The following is a 23,886-nucleotide window of genomic DNA, read 5'->3' on the forward strand; positions in this document are numbered from 1 at the left end:
GGGGGGGGGGATTTTGACTACGTTTTATGTCACGTGATAACGGAGTAAGAAAAGTTTCCTTTTCTGAATTGTGTTTACTCTTGTTGTGTTATGAGTTGAACATGGTTGTAATTGAAAGTTGATCGATGCTGGTTTCTGAAGATGCACCGAAGTTGACTTGAAGAATGAGAATTGTAGTGTATCAGCAACTTGACTATTTGTTAAATAACTTGGAATAGATAAGTAATACTTTTAATATATCTTTAAACTAAAAATAAGTTCGATTCACTTATTCTTTCTCGGGGATGAATTATTAGATACTTTTTTATTAAAATAATTTAATAATTGTTGCCAACCTTTGGTGCCAGAATCAAATGTTCATGCAGATCATCAGACGTAAGCCTAATTATCCAAAGTTACTTATTTTGTAAAAGAATACCTTGCAATCTTCTGGTATGTAACAAAAAATGTAGCGGACTAAACGGAGGTAGTAGTTACACTTATAGAAAAAACAGAATTTTCAATTAAAAATTGAACCTTATTGGATGATAATATGTATGCTTTATAAATTTGAAATTTGACCTTTGACTTAAAACAAGGTGCATTGGGGAGTTTAGCGTCCCTCTTCAGCAGGGAGGCTATGTAGACACGGGACCTATAGCTTAAAGTAACATCCAAATCACTATCGGTTTGAATCCGAGGACTCCCAGTACGGTTTGAACCCGAAACCAGACGCGCCAAAGGCGAGCGCTGAACCCATGAGGCTACGGGGTAGCCCACAAAAGTAACAATTTCTTAATGTAGTTTCATTTTGAAGAAGAGATATCTTCAATAGAAATAAGTAAATAGCTGTTTAAATCATTAGTTCTTAACTTAAAACTTTTTTAGTACCTACGAGAGCAACTGATCCCGAATTCTTATTTGTACAATGTAAAGAAGAATTTCATGTATACTTTGATATGAATTGTACTATACAAAGAAAATTTAATGAATTGTTACTCTCTTATCAATTTCGTTTTGAGAAAGAAGGTAACTGCGCTAGAACAGGGAACTTTTTTGGATTACTTAAACATGACTTTAGTAGCAATCGTCCTAAATGATTGTTGATAGTATGTTCCAAAGAGTCTAAAGCAGTGGTTTTTAAACTGGAGTCCGCGGACCCCGGGGGTCCGTGTGACCTACCTACGGGGTCCGCGACGTCTAAAAATTGAAATGTGTTGTGATAAAATGGAACTCACAGCTGTTATGCAAAATGTATTTTTTCAGTTACTAAAAAGAAAGCAATTAGAAATTATACCTACGTTTGTAAATTTGAATATTTTCTTTACTAAATTTCTGCCCTGAAGCCGGTCAATCGTTATATAGGACTACTTCAGGTGAGAGGAATTCCTTCTTTGTTAGGGCATTTTTTCAAAAGGAATTGTACATTAACTGCACCGTGCCGATCTTGTTTTGTTGAGTTAGAACAATGATATCACCAGAAATCTCGATTTGGACACAATTGTTCTAAGATTGGCAGCATCCAAAACAATGAGACTTATACTGTGATTGTGTTGTTAGTGATTGTTCAAATATTCAACTTGTTTCTACTATAGTGTGCCAACATGAAAAGTGTATATATGCGTGTTGTGTTTGTGTTTTCTTAATCTTATAAAATTTATAAATTTGTAGATAGCAAAAACCCATAAACATATCATTATTTCTTTCGAACATCACTATAAAAAACTGATCAAAAAATGTTTAGAAGTACAAGTGTAAAACAAAGCGCGTAATATTTGAAGAAATATAAAGTTTCGTATCTAAGGACATGTAAATAATAATACAGGTAAGATGTTAATTTCATTTTTCCAATATGCATATATTTGTTTAGGCCACATGTATTTCAAAGTATTGATTTAAGATTTTGAGACCCTTCTCTGTAGAATCTCTTTGAAGATAGTATTAAATCTCATTACTCTCTAGATGTTTTCGAGTTTCACAAATATTTTTTCAGTCCATCAAAAATTTAAAAACGTATTTCCTGTACTAATTCTTTGGAAATTTTAATGATTGGTTCGTTCGGCCAACTATTTTTTAAAATATTTTTTTATTTCCTTGAAGATGAGAAACGGAAGAAATATTTTGTTGCCATAACAAATAAATAAAAAGGAAACACATAGTATTCTAGCTTTCAGGTACAATTGTACTAACGCTATAGGGGAAATTTTTAACAATAATTCCTTCACGCTGTAGTTTTAGTTTTAAGAGCATAAGAAATTATTCATCATCACACAGACATTATATATATATATATATATATATATATATATATATATATATATATATATATATATATATATATATATATATATATATAATATCTGTGTGTGTGCCCACCCTAATTTACATTTAGCCCCCCCTAAATTTCGAGGCTGGCTACGGGCCTGAAAAGGAATGCGCGGACGACCAATTCATATGAACGAATTAAATGATCGAATCATTTTAGTGAATCAAAGTAAATGAATCGATTCTCCGAAATGAATCGTTTTGCCCATCACTAGCACTGAGTCGTATCAATAAAAGAAGTAGTTACTCATTTCTCCCATCTGTTGGGCGGTCATTTCGTTGTGGGTAACTAATGGCGCAGTATCCTAAACGACATGGAAGGGACAAGTAGCAACGACAGTTTCAATCAAAGTGCATTTGTGGATATTATAAAAGAGTTTTCAGTGGTACTTTCAAAGTCACAGTTACCAGAAAGTAAACTAAGGAAAGCCGAAGCTTTGAAGGCAAGTACAGTGAAATGCAACGATATATCAAATACATCTACGACTGAGACACAAATCCAAAAGAGAATCTCTAATATTCAAGCCAGAATAAAACAAAAGAAAAAAAAGGGGGGGAGACAAGAAAGTTCGAATCCAACAATATCAAGATTAACACGACAAGCGCATATTACGTGTTGTCCAAGGTCTTTGTAGATTAGGGTGACCAAATCGCCAACTAGAAAAAACGGGACAACTTTTTATTTTTGGATAGGTTGCTCCCCTTAATATATATTTTTGCCTCTCCGTTCTCTTCTCTTTTTCTGTATCTCTCACAAAAAAGGTCAAATTTACACTTTTTCATTTTGAAACCTATTGAAAAGGTTGTGGAATTAATTAAATAAATAACTACGCGTATCAGCAACTAACAAAAAATGAAATTTTGAAAACATTACTAAAAATATATGAAACATTCATCGATATCTGTCAATCAACAAAATCTGTCACCGGCAGAATTTATGACGAACTACTCTCACCATCAGATTCCAACTTCCTTTATTTGCTTTTTCTTACTTTTAAACATTATTTTACTTACAACTAGTTTCCTTTTTACTTTCACTTTTATAGTTCTATGCTTTTGTTTCCCTTTCGTAAATGACAGTATGTTACATGTTAGTCAAATCACGGAAACACTGTACTGTACTGATGACAGAACCTCCACCACCCGAAACACAGAGTAAAAACAGTTTGTTTTTCATAAGACTTTCAGCCCCTTGCACTGTCGTCTGCGGAGTAAGAGGCCTAGGAGGGAAAACAGTGCAGTCACCACATTAAATGTCAATCATCGTAACGACGTTGCTCAGCACTTAGACATATTTCAATATAATAACATAGCTTAGAAAATAATATAGATTAAGAAATTTTAGATTGGAAAGTTTTTTTGGTACCCAATGTACATAAATACGGGACATTTTGGCGTCCCGGGAAACTTTTTCGGGACACCGGGAATAGTAGTGAAAAAACGGGACAATCCCGTTTTTACGGGACGGTTGGTCACCCTATTGTAGATTGTTTGTCTTTAAGAACGAAATCAGACACTTGGCCTCTTTGTTTCGTTTTTTTTAAAAAGGTCTAGCCAGTCACATCTAAAGCACGTCCATCCGATTTCCTTTTCCACACCATACGTGTCCCCTTTCGCCTTGGCATAAAAAAAAATACATTCTCATGTATACATCCTTTCTATCAACGTTGAATTGAGTTGATTTTGAGTTTAACGTCCTTTTCAGTAGCGAGGCTATATGAGACGGGACTCACTGATTAACGTGGAATCCAAACCACATGAGCTTCAGCCGGGAATCGAACACGGGTCTCTCATGCCAAAAGCATGTACGCTAACCGCTTAGCCACGAAAGAGCTCTTCCTATTAGCGTATTCGTCTTCAAAGTATTAGGTTTCTTTATTGCCATGTGTGTATAGTCAAGTACTACGATAGCACCCGGAAATGTACCATATATTGTTCTTGCCACTCTGCCTTTGCTGTTTGCATAGTACGCACACTTCCGGAAATAATTTTCAAATATCGCAATAATCGCATCCATTACACTTGTAGTAGTCATAGACACAGTACTTTGAGCCACACCAGAATCCCCTGACATTCCGACCTGGAATCCCGGATCACTCACGTAATGCAAGAAAACCCGCATCTTTTCATCATTACGTAGTGCACCACCCCAAATTTCGGTTGATTCCCATAAAAATGGGTGATATCAATAAAAATAAGTAACTACTCCTGAGAAGTCCTGTTCGAGAATCGGAGTAACTACACCTGGAGTAATCTCCTCCCTCAATTTCGTATCAATGAAACAAGCCACTACTAGTCTGCTCCAGATTTATGAACGTTTACTCGCGCTTCCTCTGCACGTAGCACTGAGTCGTATCAATAAAAGAAGTAGTTACACATTTCTTCTATCCGTCGCGCGGTCATTTCGTTGTTTTTAATTTATGGCGTAATATCCTAAACGCCGTGGAACGGGCAAGTAGCAACGACAGTTTCAATCAAAGTGCTGTGGATATTGTACGAGTTTCCAGTGGTACTTTCAAAGCCACAGCTACAAGAAAGTAAACGAAGGAAAGCCAAAACTTTGAAGGTAATTACAGTGAAATGCAACGAAATATCAAATACATTTACGACTGAGACACAAATCCAAAAGAGAGTCTTTAATATTCGAGCGAGAATAAAACTAAAATAAAAAAGAAGGAAAATAAAAAACGGGAAACATGAAATTAATACTGAAACCATGGGGATGAACCTATTGGAGCTGATGGATGTTGATTCAAATCCAGCAATATCAAGAGTAACACGACAAGCGCATATCACGTGTTGTCCAAAGTCTTTGTACAGCGGGGGACACTTCTGGATGGTACAGCCATATGGAGATTTACGGCAAGAGTGCTCCACCAGTTGAGTCCAAAGTATTTGCCGGGAAGTATTGCAACCGAATTAACTTAAAAAGAAGGCGGGTGGCATAATCGCCAGGCACTGAAAATTCCCATACACTTGGGTGAAATTCCCACTACCGTCTACAGCATCATTTTTCCAAAATGAGATGAATCTTAGACGTTTAGTTCTTATGCCAAACATACTACTTGATATTTGTCCTATTCGTGAAGATAAAGTGCAACAACAAATGAAAGCCCAATCCTGTTGCTGTTGGAATGAACTCTCTTTAAGTCGTTTGATCTGAAATGACTTTGCAGAACCTAAATAAATATTCTGTCACTTCAGGAGGGGGGGGGGGTAGGAAGAGCGAATGCTCCCCTCCTACAGTATAAAAACATATACTTTTAATCAAATGCTTAGCGAGAATGAGCCCATTGGTATAGCGCTTTTATGATTTGAAATCTTGCTCCCAAGCCATCTTTTCTCATAACTGACAACATAGGAGAACGGGAGATGCAAATATGTTGAAGGAGAAATACACTCACATGTGCAAATTCAGAATTGGAGACAAAATGTTCGGATAGCATCCATATTTTGTCGAAAATTTTGATTTTGTAAGTAGACATGTAAAAGCTCACCCGAACTTGAGAGCATCCCATTACCAGTTGTTGAATTCAAGTGGAGAACTCAGTTGAGAGCATCAGATGATTAGGGAGGGAGAGAAACATCTTAAGATATGGGGAACGAACAATGGAAAAAAATACCAACTGGCCTCAACCGGAATCGAACCCTAAACCACATGATTACCATGCCACGCCTTTGCTCACTCATCCACGGAGCCACACAGAGTGAGAGACGGTCATACGTCAGTAAAGCGTTCGTTACGACCAGTGATTTATTTGTAGGGGGAAGCTAGGGAAATTCTCCGTCTCTAGTTTTTCTTTCCTTGGCACTAACTTAATTACTGTTGTCCCAGCCTGAGAAGAATATTTTCCACCTCTCTAGAAAATTTCCTAACAATTTGCATACATTTTAAGCAACACAAAACATTTATTCATCGCTGTTCTGCATAATTATACTTACACAAAGGAATTATTTCCAATTCTATGAATTCCCGTACCAAGTAAACAGAAGTACTGAGTATGAAATTCTATATCTCGCGAATAGTTTTGCAGAAAATACCTAAACTAAATTTTCTATTGGGAACAGGGAGAAGCACACACGCGGGGCTTAGGAAGCAGATTGCGCCCATAAGATTTGTTTTGGTCAGTAAGGGACATAAATTTACATTCAAATGGCAAAATCACACGTTTAATTATGCTATAATTTTACTTTTGGTTTTACTTAAACTTTTTCCCGGGGTGAACCCCCGGACACATCCCAAATGAACATTTAGCCAGCGGTCCTCCTGAATTCAAATCCTGGCTACGCCCCTGCTACCAAGTGATATATTCTCTGTCACATAAGAAAATTCATGTTTTCCGTGGGATACTATCTTTTTCCCATTACTATTAGAATGAAATCGCTACACATTCCTTGCTACCGTATCGCGATTTAATTAAATGTTTTAAAAGTTTTTAACGCTCAATCCCTAACCAAATTGATAACTGCATGATCTATCTGTTTGCAGTTCACTTAAAACACTATAGAAATATCGTAAAACTTAATTAAAGGAAAAACAGTTCTTTCACAGCGTGAAGCTTACGATTATCGTCATATACTTATAGCGTAGATGTTTCGTGTAGCTTCTTCCGTAGCTCATTGGATCCGAGCAGAATTCCCATTCTCTCGACCCGGGTTCGAATCTCCGCCTAGTTATTTTTAATTTTTATTTTATTATTGATCAGGTAGGACTCCACTAGAAAGAAACATATGGTTACAGTTCAAGGTGTGATTCGATATTCTGCAAGTATTTATTTATTTTTTTCTTGTCAAGCGAAAAAATGAAGTAGAATTTTAGATGCGTAAAACTTCTAGATTTGATTGTTAATAAGAACTATGAATAAGATTACAGCTCAAAATAAACTGAATTCTCTTCAATTGTAGTCCATAATTAGCTATGGTCAAAGAAATGGATTTAAGCTGTTTTGTGTGTGATCAGCACATTCATTGACTTCGATCATCCCTATTTCTGGACTAAATATCACTAATTTTTTTTTTCGTTTATATATAAAATTCTCATCCTTTAGTCCTTAACAAAACAGAGATTATTGTTCAAACTGTCACTATGGGATTACATTTCATTATATAAAGAAATGAAATTAACTATATATATATATATATATATATATATATATATATATATATATATATATATATATATATATATATACTTAAAAATATCGAAAATAATATGACAAATATTATGAACAATTTTATAATAGAACTAAGCAATGTTTTATAATACACTAAATTGAATGAAATACAGGGTATTTGAAGTTAGCGATAATATTGCCAGTAGATTCTGAAATACAAGTTTCTTGAACAGATAGGGACACTTCACCTTGAAATATACACCTTGAATTTGATTCTCGATAGAATCTGAAATATGTTAAGAACTTTAAACCTTGAATAACGCAACACAAGTTTGAATCCCGTGTTGTAATTGTGTCGTTACAAACTCACTCTTTTTATATAAATCAACCAATTTAAAGCCGGATCTTTGTTCAAAAAGTATTTTATCCTTTGCGTATATTTCAGGGAGAACATTTAATGCTAGCATTAATCAAATTGAATAATGCTAAAAATAGCCTACTTCGCTTGCTAGAACTTATGTTTGGTAGAAGTTTATACATCAAATCTTTTTTTTTTTTTTTTGTTTCTTGTTTTTTTTTTTTTTTGTGTGTGTGTCTTAGGTTTCTGAATACTTCGGAAGATTTTAACAGAATCCTTGTAATTATACATTTATGTTTGCTCTGTTTGATATGAAAAAAAAATACTTCTTATGAAGAATATGGTCTGCAGAGCTCTTTGTAGAATGCCTGTTATTAGTTGTAGTAGTTGCTTTTACTTTAGCGTCCCATTCAGCAGCGAGGCTATATGAGACATGGACTTATAGCTAAACGTGGGATCCGAAACCATAGGCTTCTACTGATAATCGAGCTCCGTTTTTAGAAAAAAAATCTAACCACAGTCAGTTCCTACCCGTTGGGGTTAGAACATACCCTATTATTATACTGGTATTTTGAAGCAGTGATAATTGGTTACGGATTTCGCAATCACACTCGTGTCCCGGCATGACCGGAACAGACCTGAAGACGACGACACGTCGTCATACGCACGATGAATGTGTATGATACTGTTAAATATTAAAGTTTATACATCATTTTTATATCAATAAATAACTTAAATAAAAAAGACAGTAACAATGATATTAACGTATATCTACATAGTATATAAATTAAAAATACGTTGTCTATCATAGCGAAAAATGGCTGAACCGTTTGAAATGAATTTTATTGACATAGTTAACCTCTAGCTTGGACTGGGTTGTTGAGATCTTGCTCGGGAGAGTACTCCCGGTAGTAGTAACTAAATACACGATTCTGATTGGTTGGCGTTATCCGTATCTTGCTACGTAGCCTGTATCTATGTATATAACAGAAATCATATGCTTGTTGCTATCGGTCCTCGTGGTCGTGTGCGCTAGCATTGTAGGCTAGTAATAAGAATTGCTTTTGGCGTGAGTTCAAATACGGCCGAAGGAAATTTTTCTATTTTTTTAAATCGTTCATAACACTTCTTTTCAATAAAATATGATGAAAAAAGTACTCAAAAAGGAGATTTGCTTACTTTTGGGGAGATAAGTAGTAGTGGTAGTAGTAGAAGTAGTAGTAGTACAGAAGCGAAGATATATATATAACTTTCCATGAAATCATGAAAATAAAAAAAATGACTTCCAACTCTATTCAGAAGGTAGGTATATTGGCACGTGTCGAACCGAGTTGTTTGCTACGCGACGTTATGCCTTCAGGCAAACTTCTGGCTATCGACTAGGTAAGTCTTAAGGGCCACCATGCAGAAAGAAAGAAAGAAAAAGGTATGCTTATTTCATGGGGAGAACAAAATATAATAGTCTATCTGCTCCTTGACATTAAGTGTTTGAAACCAATGCTGTTATGAATATCCATTTTTCTAATTTCCTTAGGAGACTAAAGAGAAACGTTAATTCTCCTATATATGAAAGAAAAATATAGTATCTCATATATCACACAGATAACGAAATAAAATAGCATATTTATCTATGCCTTGGCATTAAGTGCTTTAAAATTGTTCAGAATATTTTTCCTTATTCCCATAATAAAAAGAAAAAATGAGAATTGTTAATTCCCATAGAAGAAGAAAGAAAAATATATTTATATTTATTAAACAAAAAGAATAAAATAAAATATATTTAAAATATATTAAAATAAAATATGACTAAACTAAGTAAAACGTTTACTCTGAATAGTCTCTGCAAGTAATTTGTAGAAAATTGTCAGAAATAATGCATAAACTATATTAGTTGTCAATTAAAAGTGTAGCAAGTGATAGTTCTAAACTCAAGTAGAATATTCACTCTGCTTCATTTAAATAACAGACATTTTACAAAAATAATGATCTTTTGGCTGTATCGTAAATATTTTAGTAAATAAATAAATAAAATACATATTTATAATTTAATCATCGCAACTGGATAGCTGATTCTGTGGGTGAAGATAATGAATATTACTACAAACTGTTACAAAGGTGGGGGTCGCAGTGGCCCAGTGGAAGCCGGTGGGTGTAGCTAAGCAGCCTGTAGTGTTGTCAACGGCTCGAGCGGCTCGGCTCACGACTCAGTCACCTCAACATACCGAGCCGGTTCGAAATCCATAAAAGTGATTAGATGCTAATACAATATGAAGTATATGTTGTATAAGCCTTTCCCACAATTCTACTGCTTGGGGCTGAAATCAGTCAATACTGAACTAACTAACTAACTCTATGGCCTATGGAACCCGGAGGTTCAGTGCCGCGTTCACAAAAGCTCTCCACTGACTTCTATCCTTAGCTAATTGCATCCAGTTTCTACTTTGTATTCCTATCTCTGCGAGATCCATCTTAATATTATCCTCCCATCTGCGCCTAGGTCTTCCTAATGGTCGTTTTCCTATGGGTCTACCAGTCAAGACTTTGAAAGCGTTTCTACTTTCTTCCATTCTAGCTACATGACCTGCCCACCTAAGCCTTCTAGACTTGACAACCCTAACAATGTTGGGTAAACCGTATTAACTATGTAGTTCCTCCTTATGAAGCTTCCGCCATTCCCCATTCTCGTTCCTCTTGGGTCCGAATATTCTTCTCAGGATCCTGTTCTCAAATACTTTCAGTCTATGTTCTTCCCTCAGAGTAAAGCGACCATGTTTCGCAACCATACAGAACAACAGGCATGATTATTGTTTTATATATTTTAAGCTTCAAATTCCTCGACAGAATTCGCGACGACAAGAGATTTTGAACCGAATAGTAACACGAATTCCCTGCTTTTAGTCGACATTTAATTTCTTCGTGAATATGATTTTCGTCTGTTAATATTGATCCTAAATATTTGAAAGTATCCACTTTATCAAAAGCATTATTTAATATTTTAACGCCTCCACAATTTGCCGTATTACGGTCCCGACGCACTTCCATGTATTTAGTTTTCTCTGCATTTACTTCTAAACCCATGTCCCTGCAAGCGTTTAATAAGATCTCTGCATTTATTTCTACTGTTCTCCTATCATCCCCTATTAAATTTACATCATCAGCATATGCCATAACCTGGTGAATGCCGTTCAACTCTAGGCCCTGGTTGCTATCTTTGATTTTCCTTATGGCGTATTCCAGCACAAAGTTAAATAATAATGGCGACAACGCATCTCCTTGTTTCAGGCCATTTTCGACGTGGAAGCTCGTGGACAAAAATTTTCCTACCCGGACTTTACTTTGGGATTCACTTAAACATAGCTTAATTAATCTAATTAGCTTTCTCGGTATTCCAAGTTCTGTAAGAACGTTGTATTAAATATAATGTTTCTCTCCTAACCGAGTCGTAAGCCTTTCTAAAATCAATAAATAGTTGATGTACCGGGGTATTGTATTCCCACTTCTTTTCGAGTATTTGGCGAATGGTAAATATTTGGTCGATAGTTGATCGATTTCGTCTAAATCCGCACTGATAATCTCCAATAATTTCATCTGCGTATGGGGTCAATCTTGCTAACAGAATATTTGAAAGGATTTTATAGGATGTTGACAGAAGAGAAATACTGAGGTCGTCCCTGGCTGAAAACTGTTCCGCGAAGACATCTTTAAACAAATCCCATTTTTATGGAACATAGTGAAATTGATCAAAGACAAGCGCTACAATTCGACTCAACTTACATTTGTGTGTATGTGCGGCCGTTTGCCTGTTCCACAACTATCTTTTATTGTTTTGGATTCATTTTAATGAAAATTGGCTTATGGTTTCAACTAATAATCCTATTGTTTGGGATTTAACTCTATCAAGAATAAGGGGTGAAAGCTAAAACACTCACCCTTTGCACATACACATATAAAATAATTTTGTGTTATAGGCAAAACAAATTGAAGATCATTTGATTAGGCAAAACATAGGCTATTTCTACTTTAGGCCATCCGCATCATTCGAATTGGTTGCGGGTGAAATTGGCAATGGATAAGCGCGTAAAAGGGACCAAGTTCCTCTGAACTTCGAAACTTGGTTATTTAAATATTATAATAAAATATGTTTAAAAATTACTTCCACCATATTGAGTCAATTTGATTCAATATGGCGTATATTTTCTTTGGGGCTTCTCGATCATCCCTATTAAACGAAGTCAATTGGGGTCAAGAGAAAAATGAAATTAATTTGTTATTGGGAAACAGTAATGAAACTAGATAAGAATTTCATTACCTGGATCCGGTATGACCTAACAAACCTGGAGACGATGGAAATGAAAGTGCCTACGACAGAGTTAAAGAAGCCCTAACCGTTTCTGTTGATCTAGTGGGTAGCGTGTGCGCCTGTGGTTCGTTTAGTCTGGGATTCGATTTTCGTTAGGAGATCATTAAAACTTTACTTCAAGAAACATTAGTTTCGTTGATGATCCGTCTCCTTTAGCCTAAAGGACTTTATCGTGGAACGTTAAACTAATTTTTCATTAATGTTCATTTAAGTTTTAAGTGGAATTATAACAACACGATTCTGCTTTCTCTTCTTACTAAATTTATATTTGCCTTTCTTGTTTGATGAGTGCGTCTGTGTGTGTCAAAACATTGCATTGAAAGATAACTGCAAGGTCTGTAAGAGTATAAGCGCTTGAGAATAACAGAAAAGATAAGTTATTTGATGTTAAGCGATTGTCAAAATTCAATGAAGCGAGCCAGTAAAATTTGTCTTGTAGAATGTACAGGGTGGGGAACGGGGGTTATTGCTACACGATCCTATTGAAATGGTCAAAGCAAGGAAGTAATTTAACTGTTTACAATGAATTTTGAACATACGTAGTTAACACGTGAATTGACTGGGATAGCTTTTATCATTCGCTGTTTTTCTGGGAGAGGAAATTGGCTTAAATATTTCCCAAATAACATTTTCGTACACTTATTCTTCTCGTGTGGAGAATGGAAATTGTAATTAGTTGGTTGATAATTTTTAAACTGATGTGAACAGTTGAAAATCCAGATGAATGCAACTATGTGTCTAATTATTTTTACATATTTCTTTTTAAACCCTGGGTTTACAGTTATACTCAGTCAATAATTTTAAATTAATTGTTGATTCTATTGCTTTGAAAATCCAGACGAATGCAACTATGTGTCTAATTATTTTTACATATTTCTTTTTAAACCCTGGGTTTACAGTTATACACAGTCAATAATTTTAAATTAATTGTTGATTCTATTTCATGAGTTTTAGAATATATTTAACTACTAGAGATGCGCACGAGACAAGATTTGAGGCTATCTCGTCTCGAAAATGTGCTGTAAAAGTGATGTCTCGACTCGAAAAACGTATATTTTTCTATTGGAAGAGCTGTGTCTCGACTCGAATTTTCTCAGGAAAATTCTGTCTCGACTCGACTCGTGCGCATCCCTATTAACTACTTTGCCAAGCTTATATTAGGGACCCATAGGCCCAATTTTTAGAAGCTAAAAATCTGAAATTTAATTATATGTCACGATGCTTCAGCGAGAAATGAACTTTTATATCCAGCATTGTGATTCTCATTGTGGCTTTTTTAATTGCAACGCATCACGGATCACACCAATCACTTTCTCATAATCCTATGAGCTCTAAGACTGATGGATTGAATGGTTAGAATTTTAACTTAACTTGCAGCACCAAGACTATATGAGACATGGGCCTACAGCCTAACGTGTTATCCCAAACCAGATAAACTCACACTGGAAATCGAACCCAGGTCTTCCGCACCGAACACTAAGATAGAGTGTACTTCCATTTTTTCATTTATCGTTGCATAATCATAAAATGTTACATTTCCTCTGAATCTGACACGAACTTTTCCAGGTATAATACAAGGTTCCAGGACACATACGGCCTTTAATGATAATAACACTAGTTTATTAACCATATTTTGGTTAAATACAGGACATGGTTTATTTTTCCAACATGCTTAAAGATCTAATAGACTGACGCGGATAGCTCATATTTTTTTCTTTCCTCTCTTTGTTTTCACAAACAGACCAATATTTCATTGACATAATGTGTCAGAACTTAGCAGAAGAAGCAAAATGCTTCACTTCACAGGTAAACCAAAGACAAGACACGCATTTCAAACGACCTTCAGGCGATATTGCTTTGCCTTTCTTTGCCTCTAGCGTTTAGTGATGACTCATTGAATAAGTAGTTGCTTACTACTGAAGGAAATTTCATTGGGTGAACAGCAGGGTGGATTGATTTAAATCACGAATTTAACCAAGATTTAAATCACTTGATGTTTTGAATAAAAGTCGTTGGTTTAAATCAAAATCCGAAATAAATTAATTTAAAGTGAAAATAAGTAAAATCCCGTTTCTGTTCTGTTATTTCGATTATGGAAGATAATAAGAAAATACAATGAGACTCAAATTATGTAAGCACAATATGAAAACGAGTATCATGCAGAGGATGATTAGAGAAAATCCCGTTTTGAACGGGTAACGGGTGAATCCTGCTTTCTTCTCTTAGTACCATAAGGTTTTCAAATCGTTAAAACTGTTCCAACGGAGAAATCATCATGAAAATTTAAGACGAAAGTTCTTTTGTGCCCACGTCTATTTGTTTGTTTTCAGGTAATAGGGTCGTATTTAAGAAAGCTCGATCACCTCTGCGAAAAAAAAATAATAGATTTTAAAACTTCAGGCGAAATTTATGTACTAAATACATAGAAGTTATTCGGGATCGTAATACGGCAAATTTTGGATGCGTTAAAAAAAATAATAATTCTTTTGATAAAGTGAATACTTTCAAATATCTAAGATCAATATTAACAGACGAAAACGATATTCACGAAGAAATTAAATGTCGACTAAAAGCAGGGAATTCGTGTTATTATTTAGTTCAAAATCTCTTGTCGTCGCAAATTCTGTAGAGAAATTTGAAGCTTAAAATATATAAAACGATAATCATGCCTGTTGCTCTATATGGTTGCGAAACATGGTCGCTATCTATGAGGGAAGAGCATAGACTGAAAGTATTTGAGAACAAGATCCTCAGACGAATATTCGGACCTAAAAGGAACGGGAATGGGGAATGGCGGAAACTTCATAACGAGGAACTACATAATTTGTACGGTTTACCAAACATTGTTAAGGTCATCAAGTCTAGGAGACTCAGGTGGGCAGGTCATGTAGCCAGGATGGAAAAAAGTAGGAACGCTTTCAAAGTCTTAACTGGAAGACCTACGCGCAGATGGGAGGACAACTTTTAGATAGATTTCTCAGATATAGGAATACAAATTAGAAACTGGATCCAGTTGCCTAAGGATAGAAGTCAGGGAAAGCTGTTGTGAACGTGGAATTGATCCTATGGGTTCCATACGCCATAGAGTTAGTTAATTTTAGGCGAAATTTATGGACTTTATATGTATTTCGTGCGTGTAAAAAAAAAATATGGTCCTGCCAAACATCAGTAACTTTCGTAAAAAGAAAAGTGTAATATTGATAAACGTTGCTGTAAGTTTTTTCCTTAATGCTTGAGACACATTGTTTGGGATTGAAATAGGTAAACGATTGGGGATTAATTCAAAATTAAATCCCAATACTTCCACCTAAATGACATAATTAACATTTAATACTAATTTCTAATGTCTTTTCTGTAGTTCGCGACTTGTATTATACGAGGAGAAAGTTTTGATTCAAATAAAACAATCGATTTAAATTTAAAACATCAACAAAAATGATATTTAAAAAAACATGATTTTTTCACCCTGGTCAACAGTCTCACACCCAAAAACAAATAAAAAGATCCACACTCTTCATATTATTTTGTCAAAAATAGAAAAAGAGTTTAGTTAGAGTTATATTTATATTTGCGGGTAGTAACTTGCTTCTTTACAAAAATAAAATTAATAATACTCACAATGAACATGCATCAATAAATAAATCAACACAATATTACTCTGATCCTTAACACACGCCTTCACATTCATACATCCTGTGGAGTATTTCGTTTGTGATTCTAGTGTCAGCAAAAGTGCCTAGAACTAAAGACGCTTTGGAGTTAACTGCCGCTCAAAAAGGCGAAATTATTGGCCGTGCTGCTAATGGTGAGAAATTGTCTCTCATTGCTAAAGATTTTGGGTGTGATCCTAGAACCGTGAGGAAGTGGCTGGATCGTCATGGGGAGCAGGGAAACAGAGAATGGACTAAGTCAAGACCCAGAAGTGGAAGACCGCGGGCAATATCAAAGACCCAAGATGAAGCTCTCGTTGAAGAAGTACAGAACCATCCTTTGCGTCATCGGTCTGTGTTGAGAGACAAAGCTGTTGAACTAGGATGTTCACACAAGACAGTAAGGCAACGGTTTACTGCGGCTGGACTCCATCACGCACAACTAGCTATGAGAACTATTTTGACAGATTACCACAAGGAAAGGCGTTCAGAATGGGCTAAGAAGAACGTGAGTCTTCCACAAGCCTAATGGTATCTCGTCATCTGGTCTGACGAGAAGGTGTTCCTCTCTGATCTGCAAGGGAGAATGATATTATACAGGACACGCGGGACACGATACTTCCACAACATGTCATTCGCACCGAACATTCGAGACGAGTTTCAGCTCATTTTTGGGGCTATATGACAGCTGAAGGTCCGGGCGAGATCGTTCCTGTTCCTCGACGAATGACTAGTGCGACTTATATCCAAGTACTGGAGGATACACTGCTTCCTTCTCTACACGAAAAATTTCCAGAACAAGAGGAATTCGTGTTTATGGAAGACAACAGCGGTGTTCATACCTCGAGGCAAACTCAAGCATGGTTGGAAGATCATCCAGAGCTAATATGTATAGAATGGCCTCCTCGATCGCCAAACCTTAACCCCATAGAACATCTTTGGGCGTTAATGGTTCAAGAATGGGACGAACGTCGACAAGACCGTAACAAAGGAATTCTTGAGGCACATGAATAGAACTCTGGAATAATATCCAACAACATCCAACTATATTCTCGAATCTTGTAGCTAGTATACCTAATAGTTTGGGTGACGTTATAGAAGCAGAAGATGACTACATAAAATACTAGAATTCTTTCATTTCCAAATATTTGCCTTTTATTGATCTTTTCTTCTTTTGTTGAATGGTAAAGAACTTATACATTTCATTTTTGTTCTCAATTAACCTAAAAGACATTTGAAGCTGGATTAAATGTCTTACGTTTTCTTCATCAAATTCAACTTTGATTTTATTTTCATCCCAATTAATGTTCAAGAGACCTTTGGAGCTAAAGTTAAATATTTTATTTCGTTTTTAGAAAAATTAGTTTTAATTTTATTTTTTCCTAATTAATGCCGAAAAGACATTTGGGGCTAGAATTACATATTTTACTTCTTCTTTACAAAATAACGTTTTATCACCACTACTTGTGCTGTGTGTTAAAGAAGCGAGCGGATTTCTTTTCAACTTTTACATTTACTTTATCTTTCTCTTCATCAGTTTCAGTCCCTACCAACAATAGTAGTTCTTACACTTTCAAAAAAAAAAAAAAAAATGTTGCTTCATGAAATCAGGTTTAACAAAAGCACAGAAGTTATCGTAAAATGTAATCTTGAAATTGGCTTAATTTCCCCAACTCTCATGCATAACAGCATAAACAATAGACCTAACTACAGCCTGAAAGAAAAAATACCTACTATTTCATGAAAATTGGGAACTTTGGAGAAAAAATGTTGTTAACAGTTTCACGAAATGAAATTAATTCACCTTTTTTTTTTCCTCCAACTTCAACTCAAAACAATAACTTTATGCCTCTAATTTCAAACAAAACACATTATGTTTCACAAAACTCTAATTTGCACGAAATATTTCTTCTTACATGACAAGAGGAATGAAATTTACTCCTTTATTATTGGCCAATTATAATTCCAAACAGCGGAGTTAATTGAAAACCTACAAAATATTTGGAATTTTCTAAAGGAACATGATTGGGAGGGGGCGATTGGTCATTCTTGACTGATTTTACCCCTAAAAGTGTGGCTTGTTTATAAACTCCAAATTACACTCGCATCATATTCTTTAAAAATTAAATACTTTTTACAGAAGTTATACTGGATCTTTTTAAAACGGCAGGGTAAAGTAATTCAACCTCTAATTCTTGATAGCCGGCTTACTTCCGTCTCCTCCCATATTATCATTCCACCAAGTCTACCATCATAATTCACATCCCTCAATCATCGCCCCCCTTTGTCTACAGGGCATAATCTTTGGACGTAAAACTGAAAAAGTTAATTTCATTTTTCTCTTGACCCCAATAGTGATGAGCGCAAGAGTCTTGGTCTTGCAGTTTTTGCAAGAGTCTTGCATGCAAGACCAAGACCAAGACCAAGACCAAGACCAGGAATCTCGATGCAAGACCAAGACCAAGACCAAGGGGTGCAAGACCAAGACCAAGACCAAGACCATACCTGCAAGACCAAGACCAAGACCAAGACTCTTGCGCAAGAGTCTTGCACAAGTACGGTACTACTTGATTTTTTATAGAATGTAAAAAGGAAGGGGAAAAATCATTACATCTTTCACGTGAACTTATTGGCTCCAGTAAAAATACCACCGGAGTGAATGTGTCCCCAGTAGTTTATGCAATCCATGTGAGTCGATCTGCTCCTGTAACATATAGCTACAGTATGTCGTTTTTGAATCGGTTGTTCACGAGACGACCGACACCATAATTCTATGAATTGTTACAAGCTATAATAACTTCAGTGTCTGATTTACTTTGGTCATCATTTGATCATTCACGACGGCCCATGATTGGATTTTGGGTAATCATACGAAGAATAGTTGTGTCCATAAGAAGTGGATAAGCAAAAATAAACTAGAGCATGTTATGGACGCGGTAGCTAAGTGGAAGAGCGTTCACCTCTGGTACATGGGGCCCTGGTTCGATCGCAGCTTGTGCTATGCGAGCTTCTTTGGGGAACAAACACCTTGTGCGTGGGTTTTCCTGTTTCCTCGTACTTTCTTCATTCCACCATTTCTTATCATCACTGTTCCCCTTAGCCTCAGAGTAATAATCATGGGACGTTAAAGTAGATATTTCATTTCAAGACATATTCTATTAATGGTGTTCTTCTTCAAAAACTAAAGAAATGTAGTATTGAACATTGGCAATTCCGTACACCATAGGTGCCGACTACATGGGTATGGCCTTGGCTCTGAGGTTTAAGCATCCGTTGGAAATTTTTAATGTGTACTTATAAAATTAATATTGAAATAACATTTTCATGACATTGACAAAAAGTTAGCGCATGTGACCGCAAGTTTGATTTCATAGGTGGATGCTTATACGTTGAATAATTGTTTATCAATATAACTTATAGCTCCCTTAGGTATACGGCATATCTAGGATTCAACGATATAACATTATACAACAATAAATAATCTATATTCACAACTGAGAGTGAATTTGTACTTATTTCAAATAACTTGAAGTTTGATGCCGTTATTATGTATTTCTAATGTAGGTCAAAAGTATTTATATAAATTGAGTTTACACAAAAGACATCGACAGTTGAGTCGTTTTCAGTTTTCACTCAAATTATTCCAAAATATTGGGGCCGCGGTGGCTCAGTGGTAGAGCGTTCAGCTCTGGTGTTTGGGGTCCCGCGTTCGATCCCAGCCCCCGCTAAGTCAACTTTGTGGTGGACAAACACCGTGTGTGTGGGTTTCCTCGGGGTTCTCTCGTTTCCTCCCACTTTTTTCTTTCCACCATTTTCATTCATTTTTCATCATCACCGTCTCCTTTAGCCTAGCCGGCATAATCGTGGGACGTAAAACTCACAAATTTAATTTCATTTCGTATTCTAAAATATGAAGAGGTTTAATTATTATTATTTTAATTTTTTCTCTCTTTTTTGGTCAATATTGCAAAACATATCATCATCGTCATAATAATAGCTATTCTGCCATTATTAGCAGGTCACTTGCTGCAGCAGAGAAGCTTCGATGACTGTGGTCTTCAGCTAGTCTCTTCGTCTTAACGTAGCAATTTTCTGTCTTAATATCTTTCTTCAACTACAATCTCCTTCTCTCCCTCCCTCTAGCATGTCCCTCATAATACAGTTCCTCCTCAGCCAATGTCCTCCTCTTAATTACATCTAAAATTCTTCTTTTCTCCCCTACTGCTACTATTTCTAAAACCTTCGCATTCGTTTTCCGTTCAACCCAGCTGATTCTCTCCTTTTTTCTCCATGCCCACATTTCGAAAGTCTAATTGTTTCATCGTTTTTGCGTAATGTCCTTGTTTCTGCCCCATACAGTACGTATTAGAACCAGTAAAACAAAATTTCAATATTTAATTGGGAGTTTGTTCAATACAAAGATGAGCTAATCGTGGTTGGAAAGAAGAAAATCTGACGCCTTTAGAGTGTAAAAATAATTTTGCAATTTATGGTATTTCAGTAATCTGTGCCGTCTTGATTTTCTTTCATGCGTCTCACTGTCAGGGGTAGCCTTCCCAGTTTGAGAACCAGTGGAGTATTGGATCTGTTAAAACATATAAAAATATTACGAAATGTTGTGATTTATCTGATATATGTAGTGAATCGTGATCACCCATTGAAAAAAAAAGTAAAGGTCATCCATCGCCTATGTTGTACAGCAGCCCTGCCCACGGCGAGCAGATAGTGGAAACTCTCCTCGTGAACGCTCACGAGCATTCTACGGGCAAATACCATTGTTCGTGCTTCGTGGATCTTCGGGTTTCGTCCTTAGAGGAGCGGAAGTGTTGTCAACCTTGGCGGTAATCACTAGCTTACCAAAAAAAAAAAAAAAGTATGTATGGTAACTGATTGCCATTTAGTGTAAAGTGTTTTTTTACAATGTGGTCACCGTTAACTATAGAAAATACAAACTTGTAACAGCAATCAAATGATAAACTATGTACGTTCCTTTTCTTCTTTTTTCTTTCCTTTTGTTAAAGAAGGATGTGGGTTTGTTATATCCGAGTGTGGGTTTGTATATATTATGTTGTTTCGCTTTTTAGGAAAAGAGATAATCTGTTGATACGAAAAAAAAAAAACTGTAGCACTTGTTTGTAATTATCTAAGTATTATCTCCAGAAAATTAGCTTATGCATGTATGTGTGTACGAATAGGCTTAGCAAGGGGTTGGTTGTGGAGATTAGAAGCCACTATTACACTATCAATAGGAAGAATAGTATTTCTTACTCCACTTTTAAAGTTACTTTGATCGCAAAGAATCAAACAAAATATTAAGAGAGCCAAAGAGATTTTTCATTTTTAAGAGTGACCGTTAGTGACTGCAATTAGTTTTTTTTTTTTTTTTTTTTTTTTAACAAGGAGTGTCTTTTTAATAAGGAAAAATGTATTGACCCTGGCTGGTTGCTTGCCGGTAGCTTGTTAAAAGTGAAAAAGAATGTTAAATCATTTTAACGACTGAAGCTACACGCTTGTCTTTCTTCGATAGTTACTGACTGATTTTGAAAGTCACAATGTTGTAGGCCTACTGTAATAGCGTAGGCCTACTGTAATAGCGTAGGTCTACTGTAATAGCGTAAACTAGGAAGGAAACGTTCCCACTGAATGATATGAACAATTATTCCCAATGTCTTGAACATGAAACGTGGGTTGCACGGATAACGCTTAAAGTAGGCTGGACTGCACTGGAATTTCCTTCCGGCAAATTAGTGTTTGGTCGGAACTCAGTTCTTCTGTGTAATTGTCTCTTAACAACATTTGAACATTTCTTTTAGATAATAATAACTAACTAACTCTATGGCCTATGGAACCCGAAGGTTCAATGCCGCGTTTACAAAATATTTCCACTAACTTCTGTCCTTAGCCAACTGGATCCAGTTTCTACTCTGTACTCTTATTTCTGCAAGATCCATCTTAATATTGTCTTCCCATCTACGTCTAGGTCTTCCTAGTGGTCTTCTTCCAATTGGGTTTTCAGTTAAAATTATGAAAGCGTTTCTAATTTCTTCCCTTCTGGCTACATGGCCTGCCCACCTGAGCCTTCTACACCTAATAACCCTAATAATGTTAGGTGAGCGGTATAAACTATGCAATTCCTAGTTATGAATTTCCTCCAATCCCCATTTTCATCCCTCTTTGGTCCGAATAATAATAATAATAATAATAATAATAATAATAATAATAATAATAATAATAATAATAATAATAATAATAATAATAATAATAATACGCATTATTATTATTATTATTATTATTATTATTATTATTATTATTATTATTATTATTATTATTATTATTATTATTATTATTATTATTATTATTATTTTCAACCTCCCGTCGTTTTCCTATCAATCTAGCAACGGAAGGCGTTTACAACTTAGCAAACGTGAAGCGAGTGACAAGTTACAGACCGAGTGCTAATGTAATACAACGTCACGAATTGTGTAAGCAAGCTAAAAAGGTCTGAAAAAGGTCTATTAAACGACATGTTTAATATTAGTTTCTTTCTTGTTCATTTGTTAGTTACTTCAACCATGGGCAGCGATTAGGGGGGGCAAGAGGGGGCAGTTGCCCCCCCCACTTTTTTGAAGTGACCACTTAACTCTTTTAAATTATGTCATCTAGGCTAGGCTTTTTCTGTGATAGGCTAGAATCTTCATTATTCGATTTAAAAAGTACCAAAAAAAGCTTTTTATTTCTGTTTTTTCTCAAGCCTTGAGGCATTGTAGAACACGTTAATACCCTTTCACGCCTTTCTGCGTCGAGATGTAGTGTGATGACGTCATAACTTTAAAAATATTTTCTGTTTTATTACTTTTTGCAGAGCTTACTTTTCCACCTAGAAGATTGAAATTTTGCACACACATTCAATGCACCCCTTAATATTTCCCACATTCTTTTCAGATTTCTGCGGTAAAACAGTGGGGTCCAGAGGGGCAAAAAAGATCCCTTTTTTCGCTATTTTCCCTCCTCAGATACATGATGGGGACCTGTGAGTGGTACCGTTTGAAAGGCTGTTCTGTTCTAAAGAGAATGATGTACGAACCATGATCCTAGTATAAATAGGGATATCTGAGGGGTTTTTTTTACCTGAGATCCTTTTTTATACGATAATCTGGAGTATTGTAGAGATATTATTTTTGGCGGGCTTACTTTTGCAACTCGAAGATTTAAATTTTGCACACACATTTAGTACACCCTTTAGTATTTTTCAGATTTGTTTCAGATCTCTGCGTTAAAACAAGGGAGTACAGAGGGGCAAAAAAAAGTACAATGAAGGAATATTTTTTAAACAAATAATCCATTTTTTCATGATTTTCCCACCTCAGGTACAAGATGGAGACATGTGAGTGGTACCGTTTGAAATTATGCTCTATTCTGAAGGGAATGATGTACGAACAATGATCCTAGGATAAATAGGGATATCTCAGGAAAATTTTATATTACATCTGGGTCATCTGGGGCATTGTGGGAATGTTCTTAGCTCATTGGTAAACATTTTCCCGCACTTAGTTTTCAAGATAGAAGCTTGAAATTTTTTATACATATTTAGTTCCCTCAAAATTTCCTGCCTTAGGGACATGATAGGAAAACGTAAATGGAACCGTTTGAAAGGTTGTTCTATTCTAAAGAGAATGAGGTACTGACCATGATCCTAGGATAAATAGGAATGATGCTGTAGCTGATTGACTGAAATTCAATAATTTACCTTTAAAAAGCCATAATTTAAAATGGTTAATGTATATAGTTTAATTTGAAAATGTAAAGTTTTTGCATATATTACTGGTTTATAAAAAAATGGTACCATATAATATTTATCGTTGCGTAAGTGGGTATTGGTTATTTGTCTTCCCGTGAAGTTAAGACAGCTACAGGAATTGCGTTTTAATTGCAATTCAAAGGAATTAATATTACAATTGCGTCGTAGCATATGCTTCTAGTATTTACTGTCTTTCATTTTCTAAAAGTAATGACATACATTTAATGGCAAGTGTGGAATTAAAAATGTAAGTTGTTTATTAATCCCCAGTTTCAATATAACTTCTACAAAACAAGGCTCAT

The sequence above is a fragment of the Thermobia domestica genome, chromosome 10, assembly GCF_964235325.1.
Source record: "Thermobia domestica chromosome 10, izTheDome1.hap1.1, whole genome shotgun sequence".
NCBI lineage: Eukaryota > Metazoa > Arthropoda > Insecta > Zygentoma > Lepismatidae > Thermobia > Thermobia domestica.